The sequence below is a fragment of the Panthera onca genome, chromosome E1 (genome assembly GCF_046562875.1).
Source record: "Panthera onca isolate mPanOnc1 chromosome E1, mPanOnc1 haplotype 2, whole genome shotgun sequence".
Classification (NCBI taxonomy): domain Eukaryota; kingdom Metazoa; phylum Chordata; class Mammalia; order Carnivora; family Felidae; genus Panthera; species Panthera onca.
The window spans coordinates 4,347,953-4,360,287 of record NC_138352.1 but is presented as its reverse complement, the minus strand read 5'-3'; the positions used below and the strand labels follow the sequence as shown (position 1 = coordinate 4,360,287).

The 12,335-nt window shown below is 48.7% G+C and overlaps 1 long non-coding RNA gene across 2 annotated transcripts; it reads right to left on the bottom strand.

Moving 5' to 3' along the window:
- Nucleotides 1-1,921: 1,921 nt before the first annotated feature.
- LOC132687418 (uncharacterized) lies at nt 1,922-12,113 on the bottom strand. 2 transcript variants are annotated; one of them, XR_009614099.3, is made up of 4 exons: nt 8,621-12,113; nt 8,249-8,424; nt 5,757-5,845; nt 1,922-3,590 (listed from the first exon to the last, which is right to left on the bottom strand). It is a non-coding gene; the product is annotated as an uncharacterized LOC132687418 (long non-coding RNA). The 2 variants fall into 2 exon arrangements; XR_009614098.3 differs by having other exon boundaries at nt 8,249-12,113.
- Nucleotides 12,114-12,335: the final 222 nt, after the last annotated feature.

Genomic DNA, 12,335 nt, shown 5'->3' with positions numbered 1-12,335 from the left:
GGGAAATAAAGGAGCCAGCTTATATTTTTATCAGAGAGGTTTATAACTTATTTTAATGTTTGCTTATTTATTTTGAGAGATGCGGGAGGGGGGAGAGAGAGAGAGAATCCCAAGCAGGCTCCGCACTGTCAGCACAGAGCCCAATTAAGGGCTCCAACTCTTGAACCGTGAGATCATGACCTGAACTGAAATCAAGAGTTGGATGCTTAAGGGACTAAGCCGCCCAGGTGCCCCTTTATCAGAGAAGTTTAAATTTGTAATTGGTCAAGTGGATGAAACCCCTCCATCCAGTGCTTAGCACCACTAAGATGAGGGTTGTTCATCCAGTGAAATACAGTGTTTTCAGTAAGTTATACTCTGAAAAGTTATGAGTGAAAAGAGGAAGTCTTAAGCTGTGTCATTAGCAACGAATGCTAGTTTAACAGGGTGTGTGTGTGTGTGTGTGTGTGTGTGTGTATGTGTATGTGTTGGGGCGGAAGGGACCTCTGGCTGCGTCTTCAAGGGCGACCCCCGCAGCCCATGGCCCCTCGGTCCCGGTGTCCAGGAGAAGCGGCCTCCTCCAGCCCTTCCAACACCCTGCTGGGCTCGCCCCTTCGCTCCCCTGCTGCTGCGGGTGCCTGGCTGACCCAGTGACCGAGTGCTGCCACTGTTCCAGAGCAATCTGTGAGCCAAGGAAGTGTCCGTGCAGATGAAGCGTGCAGTCAGTCTTGCACGAGGAGCCCTGCGTGCCGCCTGGGCCCCAGCTGTCCTCGCAGGCTGGCTGAGTGGCGGGCACTGTGTCTGGAATGGTTTCGACTGGCCGTGCACCTGATCCCTGACGTTGCGCGGGATGGTGATCAAGTACTGGTTTAGCGACAGAATGAACTAGGAATCCCAGCCCCACCGCATTGACTTAGGACACGGTCCCACACTCTTTTCGTCTCCAGGAAGGTGGGGCCTCCCAGCGTCAGGAGCAGGCTGGCTTCCAATTCAGGGCTCCCCTGCACGATTCTTTTCCTCCAATGCAGTCAGGTCGGTGTGCACCTCTTCCCTCTCTACCTGGCCACATCACAGGTTCCCTTCAAAGTCCACTTCCTCCAGGAAGCATTCCCGGATCATCCTGACTATGTCTGCTCCCCTTGATATCCTGTGCAGCTTGGGTCTGACCCATGTGGGGACAGGTGCGCTTTATCCTGTGCTTTGTGTTGATCTCTGTCTGCATGCTGCCATCCAGCTCCCGGAGGACAAAGATTATGTTGTTTATTTGTAGCAATCGTAGAGTCAGATCCATAAAGAAGCAATCAATTAAATGTCTCTCTGGATTAGGTCGTCTAGCTAAGTTTCATTGACTGGTCCCTAAAGGGCATATTGTGACCATAACTTCCATCACTGTCACCCCCACCCCAGCTGCTACGGTTTCTTTATTGCCTTAGAGAGTATCTGTTTCATATTCAGTCTTTTCATTTGCTTTTCACGACTACCCTTTTTAAATAGGTGGGGACAGGTATTACATTTTTTTCCTTGGTGGAAAATACTGCGGTTCAGAGAGGTTAAATGCCTGGCCCAGGGTCACACAGCTGACATTGAGACCAGGCAGGGAAGACCAGGGACAGGCCCGTACAGGACTTTGTGAACTGAGGGCTCATGCAGTGTGGCGCAGAGTTGGGATGAATCGCAGGAAAGCAGCTACTGCGGGATTGAAGCGATCGAGTAAAGAGGGAGCAGTGGATGGCAGTGGAGAGCCAGCTGGCGGGGGCCAGGGTGTATGGGGAGGGTGAGGAGGGCTGTGTTAACGGCAAGGAGAGACCTTTGGTCTCACTGCAGGTATCCGCACAAACCCTGTTATTTGCTCCCTCGGTCCCTCTGCCTTGCCTCGCCCTCCCCCTGGGAAACGTCCTCCCCGCCCCGCCCTCCCCCCTCCCAGGCTTGAGGCTGCATTTCCAGTTGTCTCCTGGACGCTTCTGTGTGTATGTTCCAGCAACACTGCACAAAACGAGGTCTGTCTTTGCCCAAACGGACTGCTGCTTTGGGGGATCCCATTTGGGACGCTGATACCCCCATCTGCTTGGCAGGGAGGCTGGAAACCCTGGAATCCTGTTTTTCCCTCACCGAGTCGGACCCAGTCTTCAAGGGCAAGGTCCACACCTGGAGATCTTCCAGTCTCCATTCTGTCGTGTCCTCACTGCTTCCGTCCTGACCTCGGCCTGCACCTGCTCGCCGGGCCCCCACCTCTGCACGCCCCGCACCCGCCCCTGTTTCGTTACTGTATGTAAAACAAGGCAAACGTTGATGTTCCTCTGTGAGAGCTTCCACTTGTCTGTTGTTGTAGGCTGAATTGAGTCCCCCTGGCCCAGATTCACATGTGGAAGTCCTAACCACAATGTCAGAATGTGACCGCATTCACAGGTTATCTTTGTCTGCTCAGGCTACTGAAATAAAATCCCACAGACTGGGTGGTTTAAACAGCAGAGATTTATTGTCTCACAGTTCTTGAGGCTGGAGACCAAGGTGCTGGCAAAGTGGGTTTCATTCTGACACATCTCTCCTTGGCTCTTTCGCAGCCGCCTCCTGGCTGTGTCCTCAGGAGACCCCTCTGTGCAGGCCCAGAGAGAGAGCGGGAGAGCTGACTCCCAGGTCTCTTTTTTTTTTTTTATTAAAAAAATATTTTCAAATGTTTATTTACTTTTGAGAGAGAGGCAGAGTGAAGGCAGGGGAGGGGCAGAGAGAGAGGGAAACACAGAATCCAAAGCAGGCCCCAGGCTGAGCTGGCAGCACAGATCCCGACCCGGGACTCAAACTCACAAACTGTGAGATCATAACCTGAGCCAAGATCAAGAGTCGGATGCACTGAGCCACCTAGGCACCCACTCCAGATCTCTTAAGCACTAATCCTATTTGATCAAGCCCCCATCCTTATGATCTCATTTACCCTTAATTACTTCCTGAAAGGTCCCCTCTCTGAATACAGTCATACTGGGGATTATAGTTTCAACATATGAATGGTCAGGGGGGCATCACAAACATTTAGTTCAGAGACTTAAACCTTTAAAGAGATGATGAAGTTGAAATGAGGCTATTAGGGTAGGGTGTAATCCAATTTGACTGCTGTTCTGGCAAGAAGAGATCAAGACACAGAGAGAGAGAGAGAGAGAGAGACATCAGGGGACACTATGCAGAAGGACCACCGTCTGCAAGCCAAGGACAGAGGCTTGAGAAGAAACCCACCTGCTGGCACCCTGATCTTGGACTTTCCAGCCTCTAGAACTGTGAGAAAATAAGTATCTGTTGTTTAAGCCACCCAATCTCTGGCATTTTGTAATGGCGGCCCCAGCAGACTTCCACTTATGAAATGACATTCGTGGTCTTTTGGGTCCTGAATTCATTTACTCTTCCCTACGCATACCGTGCACTTTTATCCTCTCGTGCATTTGTACATGTTCCCTCCTCAGTCTGGAATGCCCCTGTTCTCGTCTCCGTGGCGAGGCAATAGATTCTTACCAGACAGTCCGTGTGCTTTCTTAGTTAGAACCAATGAAGTGATGATGTGCGTGGCTTCCGGGCTGAAAGCGTTGATAGGCAAGTGTGTGTTCTCCACATTTTTGTCTCTTTCCCTGCATCGGGATCAGGAAAGCAGGTGTTTGGAATGCACGACCATGAGTTGGGGGTGGGAGCAGCCTGGATCTCTGAGCCGCGACCCTGAGGGAATGCCCTAGATATTTGTTCACTTGAATTAACATTTGGTTAAGAGAAAGAAATCTTGGTTGGGTTAAACTTTCGATTCCAAGGCATAGTCCAGTCTGTCTTGACTAATACACTCTCATTTTCTGCCAAAACCTGCATCTTTTAAGTCCTAGCTTAAATGTTACCTCTTTCCTTAAAAGCCTTCCAGAACCAACTCACGCCCAGTCAGAATTAATCACTTTCCTTTGTACTTTGATGTGTATCTGACAGTGCTTAGTGTTCTGGTTGGTTTATGTACATGTAGAGTTAGGGACACAGAAGGATTAAGAATGTGAATTCTGGGGGCACCTGGGTGGCTCGGTCAGTGAGCGTCTGACTTTGGCTCAGGTCGTGGTCTCACGGTTCATGAGTTCAAGCCCCGTGTCGGGCTCTGCACTGTCAGCTCAGAGCCTGGAGGCTGCTTCGGATTCTGTGACTCCCCTCTCTCTCTGCCCCTCCCCTGCTTGCATTCTGTCTCTCTCTGTCTCTCAAAAATGAACATTAAAAAAAAAAAGAAAAGAGTGTGAATTGTGGAACCAGACTAACTGGGTTCACATCTCAGCCCTGCCCGGCCATTTATCAGCAGAGGGACCTTTGATGAGTGACTTACTCCTCCAGGACCTTGGTTGTCCCTCTGGTACCTACTGGAGTACCTGCTACAATAATTAATCATCCAATAGTATCTGCTTGCCAGCCTCCTTCTGTTCTGTCTTGCAGATTGAGGAATCAGCAAAAGACACACTGAACCAGAGATGGGGACCAGAATGTAAAGCCAGAGGATCCTGTGATCACAGGATCAGGGGCCCTAGCGACACAACAGGTAGTATAGCCTATGGCTCAGGCCAGGACTACAAGAGACTACGGTTTTCAACTAATTCATTCAAACTGAAGGGACAGAACTCAGAGGAAGGGAGGAAGGAAAGAGCTCACTTAAAAAACTTAAAAAAAAAAAAATTTTTTTTTTAACGTTTATTTATTTTTGAGACAGAGAGAGACAGAGCATGAACGGGGGAGGGTCAGAGAGAGAGGGAGACACAGAATCGGAAGCAGGCTCCAGGCTCTGAGCCGTCAGCCCAGAGCCCGACGCAGGCCTCGAACTCATGGGCCACAAGATCGTGACCTGAGCTGAAGTCGGACGCTTAACCGACTGAGCCACCCAGGCGCCCCTTAAAAAACTTTTTAAAATGTTTATTTATTTTGAAAGAGCATGACAGAGAGAGCAGAGGAGGGAGAGAGAGAGAGAGAGAGAGAGAGAGAGAGAGAGAGAATCCTAAGCAGGCTCTGTGCTATATCTCACGAACTGTGAGATGATGACCTGAGCCGAAATCAAGAGTCAGATGCTTAACTGGCTGAAAAACCCAGGCGACCCTCAGTGTCACTTTTTCAAATCACCTTCTCTGATGTCATCATTTTATGTATCTATCATGAGACATGCTGGGGCTCCTGGGTGGTTCAGTCAATTGAGCGTCCGACTCTTGGTTTTGACTCACGTCATGACCTCACACTTTGTGAGATCGAGCCCCACGTTGGGCTCTGTGCTGACAGTGAAGATCCTGCTTGGGATTCTCTCCCTACCTCTGCTTCTCCTCGGCTTGTGCGCTCTCTCTCTCTCTCTCTCTCTCAAAATAAATAAATAAATAAAATTTCTCTCTCTCTTTTTAAGTGTATTTATTTAGAGGGAGAGAGAGTGTGGAGGAGGGGCAGAGAGAGAAAGGGAGAGAGAGAACCCCAAGCAGGCTCCGAGCTGTCAGTGCAGAGTCCGACGCAGGGTTCGAACTCACGAACTGGAAGATCATAACCTGACATGAAACCAAGAGTCAGATGCTTAACTGACTGAGCTACCCAGGTGCCCCAACAAATAAACATTAAAAACAAAGGCACGCATATCTGGGAGATATTGTAGGCTTGGTTCCCGACCACTGAGATAAAGCACACATTGCAATAAAGCAGGTCAAATGAATTTTTGGTTTCCTAGTGCGTGTAAAAGTTATGTTTACTCTCTACTGTGGTCTATTAAATGTGCAATAACATTATGTCTGAAAATACAATGTACATACCTTAATTAAAAATACTTTAAAAAAGATTTTCTTGCCACAACATGCTGTCATCTGAGCTTGTGACGAGTGGTAATCATGATCGCGGATCACTGCAACAAATAGAAAAATAAAGCCTGAAATACTGTGAGAATTGTTACACAATGTGCCGCAAAGACATGAAGTGAGCAAATGCTGTTGGAAAAATGGTGCCGATAGGCTTGCTCGACCCAGGATTGCCAAAAACCTTCAGTTTGTAAAAAACATAGTATCTGTGCCCTGCAGTAAACTGAAGCACAATAAAACGAGGTACGTCTGCAACGTTATGAATTTTTTTCTACTGTGATGAATTACCTTGATGGACTTTTTAGAATATTGAAATATTGAGTCACCCTCGCATTCCTGGATAAACCCTAGGTGGATGCCCGATTTTACTGGCTGATATTTTATTTAAGATTCTGCATCTACATTCATGAATGAGGGTTTTGTTTTGTTTTGTTTCCTGACACCAATCATTTCCCCAGGTTTCTGACACCAAGTGGGTGTCCAACAATTCCAATCAGTTCCGACACTACCTGGAGTTAGCGTCGGACTCCACCCATTTAAAGCTCCCCACAAGACCGTCCCCACTTTAGATGCCAGACAAAATCCCAGATCACCAGTACTCCCGGTGACTGGCTATAAATCCGTAGCACCCCCTGGCCCCGGCTCTGATAATTCACAAGACCAACTCACAGGACTCACACAAGCACGTTGCTTACTGTTACCGGTTGACTTTAATGGATCCGATTTAGGAACAGCCAAATGGCAGAGATGCACCGGGGCCCAGGACAGGAGGGTGGGTACACTTGGAACTTCCAGGCTTTCTCAGGGCAAGGCACCTTCCCGGAACCTGGCTGTGCTCACCAACCTTGAAGCCTTCTGAACCCATCGTGTAGGGGTTCTGTGGATGTTTCGCTATGTAGGCATGACTGATGAGATCACTGGACGTTAGTAATTAACTCCAGGCCCTCTCGCCTCCTTAGAGGTCAGGGGAAAGGGCTGAAACATCCAGCCCTACGGTCAAGCCTTGGTCTTTCTGGGTATCAGCCCTAAGGGCCTCCGGCCACCAGCCATCTCCGCAGCATCCAAAAGACACTCTCATCACTCCTAAAACTCCAAGGGTTTAGGAACTGTGTGGCAGGAGCCTGGACAAAGCCAGATCTTGACTAATTTCTGAAGGCGGTAAGTTGTAGGGCAAGTTCTGAGGGAGTCAGATCGGAGAGACCAGCATTCTCAGTCCAGCCTGGCAGAGACCCTTTCAGCCTCTCTTCCTCCCCCTGTTGGGACTGTTCACCTTGCTCTAGCTTGGTGGTCCCAGCCCTCTGCGTCCCCTTTCCCCAACTCTCCGCGTGCTCACACCTCCTGCCTCTTCCCCGCTATCCCGAATCTCCCCCAGAGCTTCCACGACAATTCCAGCTCCCTGCACTTGGTGGGTGACGTCCCCACAGGGGTCTGGCATCCTCTGGCAGAATCACCAGGAGCTGTGGTGGTATGAGCACCCCGGGTATCTGTCCTTTTGCATAAATGTCTGGGCTCCGCCTTTCGTGACACAGCTCTTGGAGTCTGCTCAAAGTCTCACAGGTGGTTGGCATCCCCTGGTATGAGTATTTTCTAGAGCACTGACACGAGATCTCTTTCCTGGTGATATTTTCTTGGCTGCGTTTCGGGTTCTTTCATTATTATTTCGTCCCAGATGGGTGCTGCTGAGCTCAGACTCCAAGAGCTAGCTCTCCAAATTCTTGGAGATTCCTCTTTAGGGCCCCTCTTCAAGTACAATAAATAAGTACCAATGTAGATAAATGACAGCTGTTGTTGGGAGCACGTATAAAATATATGTAAAGTGGGGCGCCTGGGTGCTCAGTCGGTTGGGCATCCGACTTCGGCTCAGGTCATGATCTCGCAGTCTGTGAGTTCGAGCCCCATGCCAGGCTCTGTGCTGACAGTTCAGAGCCCGGATCCTGTGTCGGATTCTGTGTCTCCTTCTCTCTCTGCCCCTCCCCCACTTGTGCTGTGTCTCTATCAAAAATAAATAAATGTAAAGTCAGTGAAGTCAGTCACTACCAGAATTTATAATTAGACATGGAGAAAATATCTAAGAGCTATCTAAATAATGATAGCTATACTATCTCAACAGTGGGCAAATGCAATTTTGACTATGTGTCCTATGGAACAGACGGACGGGTCCTCTTCGATTAGAAAATTACGTGTCGTTAGTCTTAACATCAAGTACAGTGTCAAAGAGGAAAGGAGATCATTAAATAGATTCATACAGGTTTCAGGGACGCCTGGGTGGCTCAGTCAGTTAAGCATCTGACTTTGGCTCAGATCGTGATCTCATGGTTTGTGAGTTTGAGCCCCGCATCGGGCTCTGCACTGTCAGCGTGGAGCCTGCTTGGGATTCTCTCTCTCCCTCTCTCTACCCCTCCTCCCCCTCAAAATAAATAAATAGACTTAAAAGAAAAACAATTTAATACATGTTTCGGTTCTTGGATGGGTTAAGTGGGTGGTAGAGGAAGTCATCAAGAGGACACTGATTACCAGTTGACCCTCAGGCTGGACTGGAGAATCGGAGGCTTCTCAATCTCTTCCATCCTTGGCGTGTACACTCTGCCTGCTGTTCTCGTGCTAGGATCCATTTTCAAGAAATAGCCTGGAGAGAGCAACGTGTGTTGAGGTCATCTGGACAGTACCCATGACTGACCCTGTCAAGGCTTCTACGTAAACTCTTAAGATTCTGGTGGGTGCGTGCGATTTACGACTTACGGCTACCCGTGACAAGCCTTGCTTATTAAACCTCCTACCTACCAATCTGGGGGTGTTCACCCTTTTCCTCGGTCTCTACTCACCCTCTGTGTATGGAGAACAATTTCAGATTTCACCCGCGAAGCTCCCAAGGTTTCAAACCAACAACGGGGCCAATAGATACTTAAATTTCAGAAAGAGAGCAAATACATAGAATGAAATCGGTCATCAACAGAAAGCACAAAGAGACCATCTAGAAAGCCCCCAAATCCAAATTTGGTGACCTGGGTGCACTTGCAGGGAGGCACAGCTGGTTACACGCTGGAAACAGAAAAACTTAAACCAAGTTCACCGTGTTGTATTGTAGCTTGAGAAAGAATGTGGTGGGGAGAGCATCTCTGAAAGTGATGTTCAAAACGGCAAAATGATTTGTCTTGCCTCTAGCACCGTGGGACACAGTGCCTTTTATTCATGAAAACATTTAGTCAATCCAACAGGTATTATCTGTAGAATTGAAAACACCCGGTGCCATTAAACTTGGGTATCATTCTCTTGGTTAATTCCATGCTGTCTGTGTTCAATACGACCTACCATAGCGTAAGAATCTGGTCTCCCACGCAGATCTTCCTTCATGAAGGAACACCTGGATGGCAAATAAAATTATCCAGATGGCTGAAAATTAAGTTTTTCACTAGGAAGTAGTTAATGCACATTCTAAGTTTATACATCAATCCCTTTTGAGTTTGGTTAGCATTAGTGTGTCCTCTGGAGCCTACTCACCTCTGGGCAAACTAATGAAACCAGGTCTCTGGCTCTATGCAACGGAACAAGGGCACTCCGACGTATTCTTACCTCATCTTTAGGCAGGTTTTGCTTGAAGCTGCAAATTTAGCAACATACTAGGAAGTCACTTCAAAGCTCTCCAGGACAGAGTTTTGTGTCAGACATGTGAAACTACCTCATTAAGAGCTGCTGGTTGGGGTACCTGGGGGGGTTCAATTGGTTAAGCATCTGACTTTGGCTCAGGTCATGATCTCGTGGTTCGTGAGTTCAAGCCTGCATCCATCTTTCTGTTGTCAGTGCAGAGGCTGCTTTGGATCCTCTGTCTCCCTTCCTCTCTGCCCTTCCCCGCTCTCTCAAAAATAAATAAACATTAAAAAAATAACATAGTAGATCTTCCTAGGAGTCTGTGAACAAATTTCCTAGGTTTGTCTTTAAGAAACCCTTAACTGTAGGGGTGCCTGGGTGGCTCGGTGGCTTTGGCTCAGGTCCTGATCTCTCAGTTTGTGAGTTTGAGCCCCGTGTCGGGCTCTGTGCTGACAGCTCAGAGCCTGGAACCTGCTTCAGATTCTGTGTCTCCCTTTCTCTGCCCCATCCCTGCTCACGCTCTCTCTCTCTCTGTCTCTCAAAAATAAATAAACATTAAAAAAAGTAACAAAAATAAAAGAAACGCTTAACTGTAGTATTTCCACTTGGAACAATTCATGTCCCCCCCCCCCCCCCAGTAATTTTTTTCCATTGTTTTATAATTATACATTGAGGGCATTTGCTCAATAATATTGAGACATTATCTACTGTCCATGACGTACGTAGGAAAGGCAAGGAGGGTTCACTTCCTTTTCCAAACGTTACATGGCTTGTCGTACTTTGTTAACTTTGGACCATTTTCCTGAACACAACTATCCTTACTGAAATCCAGTCAGTTGCTTTTCAAAAAGTACTTCTGACATGTCTTTTGAGATGTGACAGTGTCTGCGCCCAGGTGAATGACTTCTCTGTCAGCATTTCCCAAAATGTGTTCTGGGAAAAACCGCACTGGAGAGATATTAATAGGGTGTTACTCAAACGTTTCTGTGGTCAAAATGCTTGAGAAACACCAGGCTAAACAGAGTGAGACAAGTTCCATTACTGCAGGGCTTCTCAGAACACTTTGGTGTTCTATTATTAGCTGTGCTAAGAGACCATAGTTCAAACCCAAAACTTATTTTTGTTCATTATGGTAAACACATTATGGTAAAAGCTTCGTATGAAATACTCCCTAACACAGTCTTGTAAAACAGTGTCAGAGAAGGTAAATCCGGTTCACCAAAGAACCCTTACTCCTGTACAATCACACACAGGAGAGGGGACAGCAGACGTTGTCCTCACTTGAAAATCCCGAACAACTGAACAATCGAGTCGAAATGTGTAGGCAGTCAGAGCCTGTGGCAAGAACAGTAAAGAAGCCAGGCCAGTATTCTGCAGTTGGTGTGCAATGGCGAGCATCCCATTTACCCTCGGTAAGAGGACTTTCTTTATTCTAAGCCTTCACCCTCCTCTCCAACAGGCAAGGCATTGGGACTCCTTACACCTGGTACCTCCCGACCTCCTTCTAAATTACCTCTGCGCACTCCCCCCTTTACTCCATTCTTCCCCGGCCACAGTTCCTCATAGTTTGACCTGACACCTCTCTTCTATATCCGGCCACAATAGATACTATGGCATATATTTTTGTTTTAGTTACTGGACTGTTTTTTATGTCATTAAAAAAATACATATGTATTTATATTTATTTTGAGAGAGAGGGAATGAATCCCAGGCAGGCCCCAAGCTTGCCAGTGCAGAGCCTGAGGAGAAGCTCCAACCCGCAGTGAGATCTTGACCTGAGCCGAAATCAAGTCGGAGGCTGTAACCCACTGGGCCAGCCAGATGCCCCTGGGCTGTTTTTAAGATGGGTACGTAGACCATCCTCTCAGATCTATGGGAACGGACCCTAAACTACGCATTCTTAAGTGGGGGTACGGCCATTATTTTCTACACGCCAGTGGCCTCCGGAATTTATAAAAAGGAAACGAGTCCAAAGCGCTAGGGATTCAAGGAGTGAAGCCGGAGGCATCACTTCGGGGGACAGGGGCCCCGGCTCCAGGGTGGCCCCTCCAGGCAACCTCCCTGCCCGCCCCCCGACTCCGCAGCGTGCGGGCCCCTCCGAGCGGGCGCCCCGCGGCCCCCCGCCCGCCGGCTGGGACCGGCGCCCACCCCGGAGGTCCCTCGAGGGCTCCAGCCCGGACCCACGCCCCAGCCCCCAGTCCACGCCCTCCAACCCGTCGCCCTCGGCCGGGTAGGGCAGAACCGGAAGTGGCCCCGAGCGGAAGTCCGCCTCCCGAGAGTCGCGTTTCCCCTCTAGGAGTTTGGAGGTATCCTCGCCTCTATGGTCTGGGTCCTGGCGGCGGGGTGGTTGGGAGGAGAGGGCGCGCGGGGACCCTGGGGTGGAGAGGGGATCTGTGTCTTCGGGACACGCCACACGCGTGCCTCTGGCAGCACTGCTGGCAGAGAGCTGGGGGTTGCCCTCCTCATGATTTAGAAAAATGGAGATATAGGCTCACAAAGAGCCGCCCCGCAATGTCTCAAGTTTTCTAGATGCTTTTTTTTTTTTGAAAGAGAGCACTTTATTTTTATTTGCAGGATGTATGTATGTAAGCTCTCCGTCCAATATGGGGCTTGAACTCACAACCCCGAGACCAAGAATCGCTCGTTCTACTGACTGAGCCAGCCAGGCGTCCCCTCTAGCTGTTTTTTATTAGTGTCTGCGCGCATTTTTTTTTTTTTTTTTTTTTTTTTTTTATTGGCATGAAGTCTAACTTTACTACAATAACACAACTGAAGTGACCATAAAGAAAAGAATTTTTAAAGGTGTGCATTGGAAGCACCTTTTGAACTTGAACCCCAGGCTGCGGCTGGACCTGTTGCTCGTCTCTTCAGACCCAGACCTTTGGTCCCCAACGCTGCAGGGATGAATGGGCACACCTGTCCTTCCCCTCCCCCCAGGGCCCCAACTGGCTC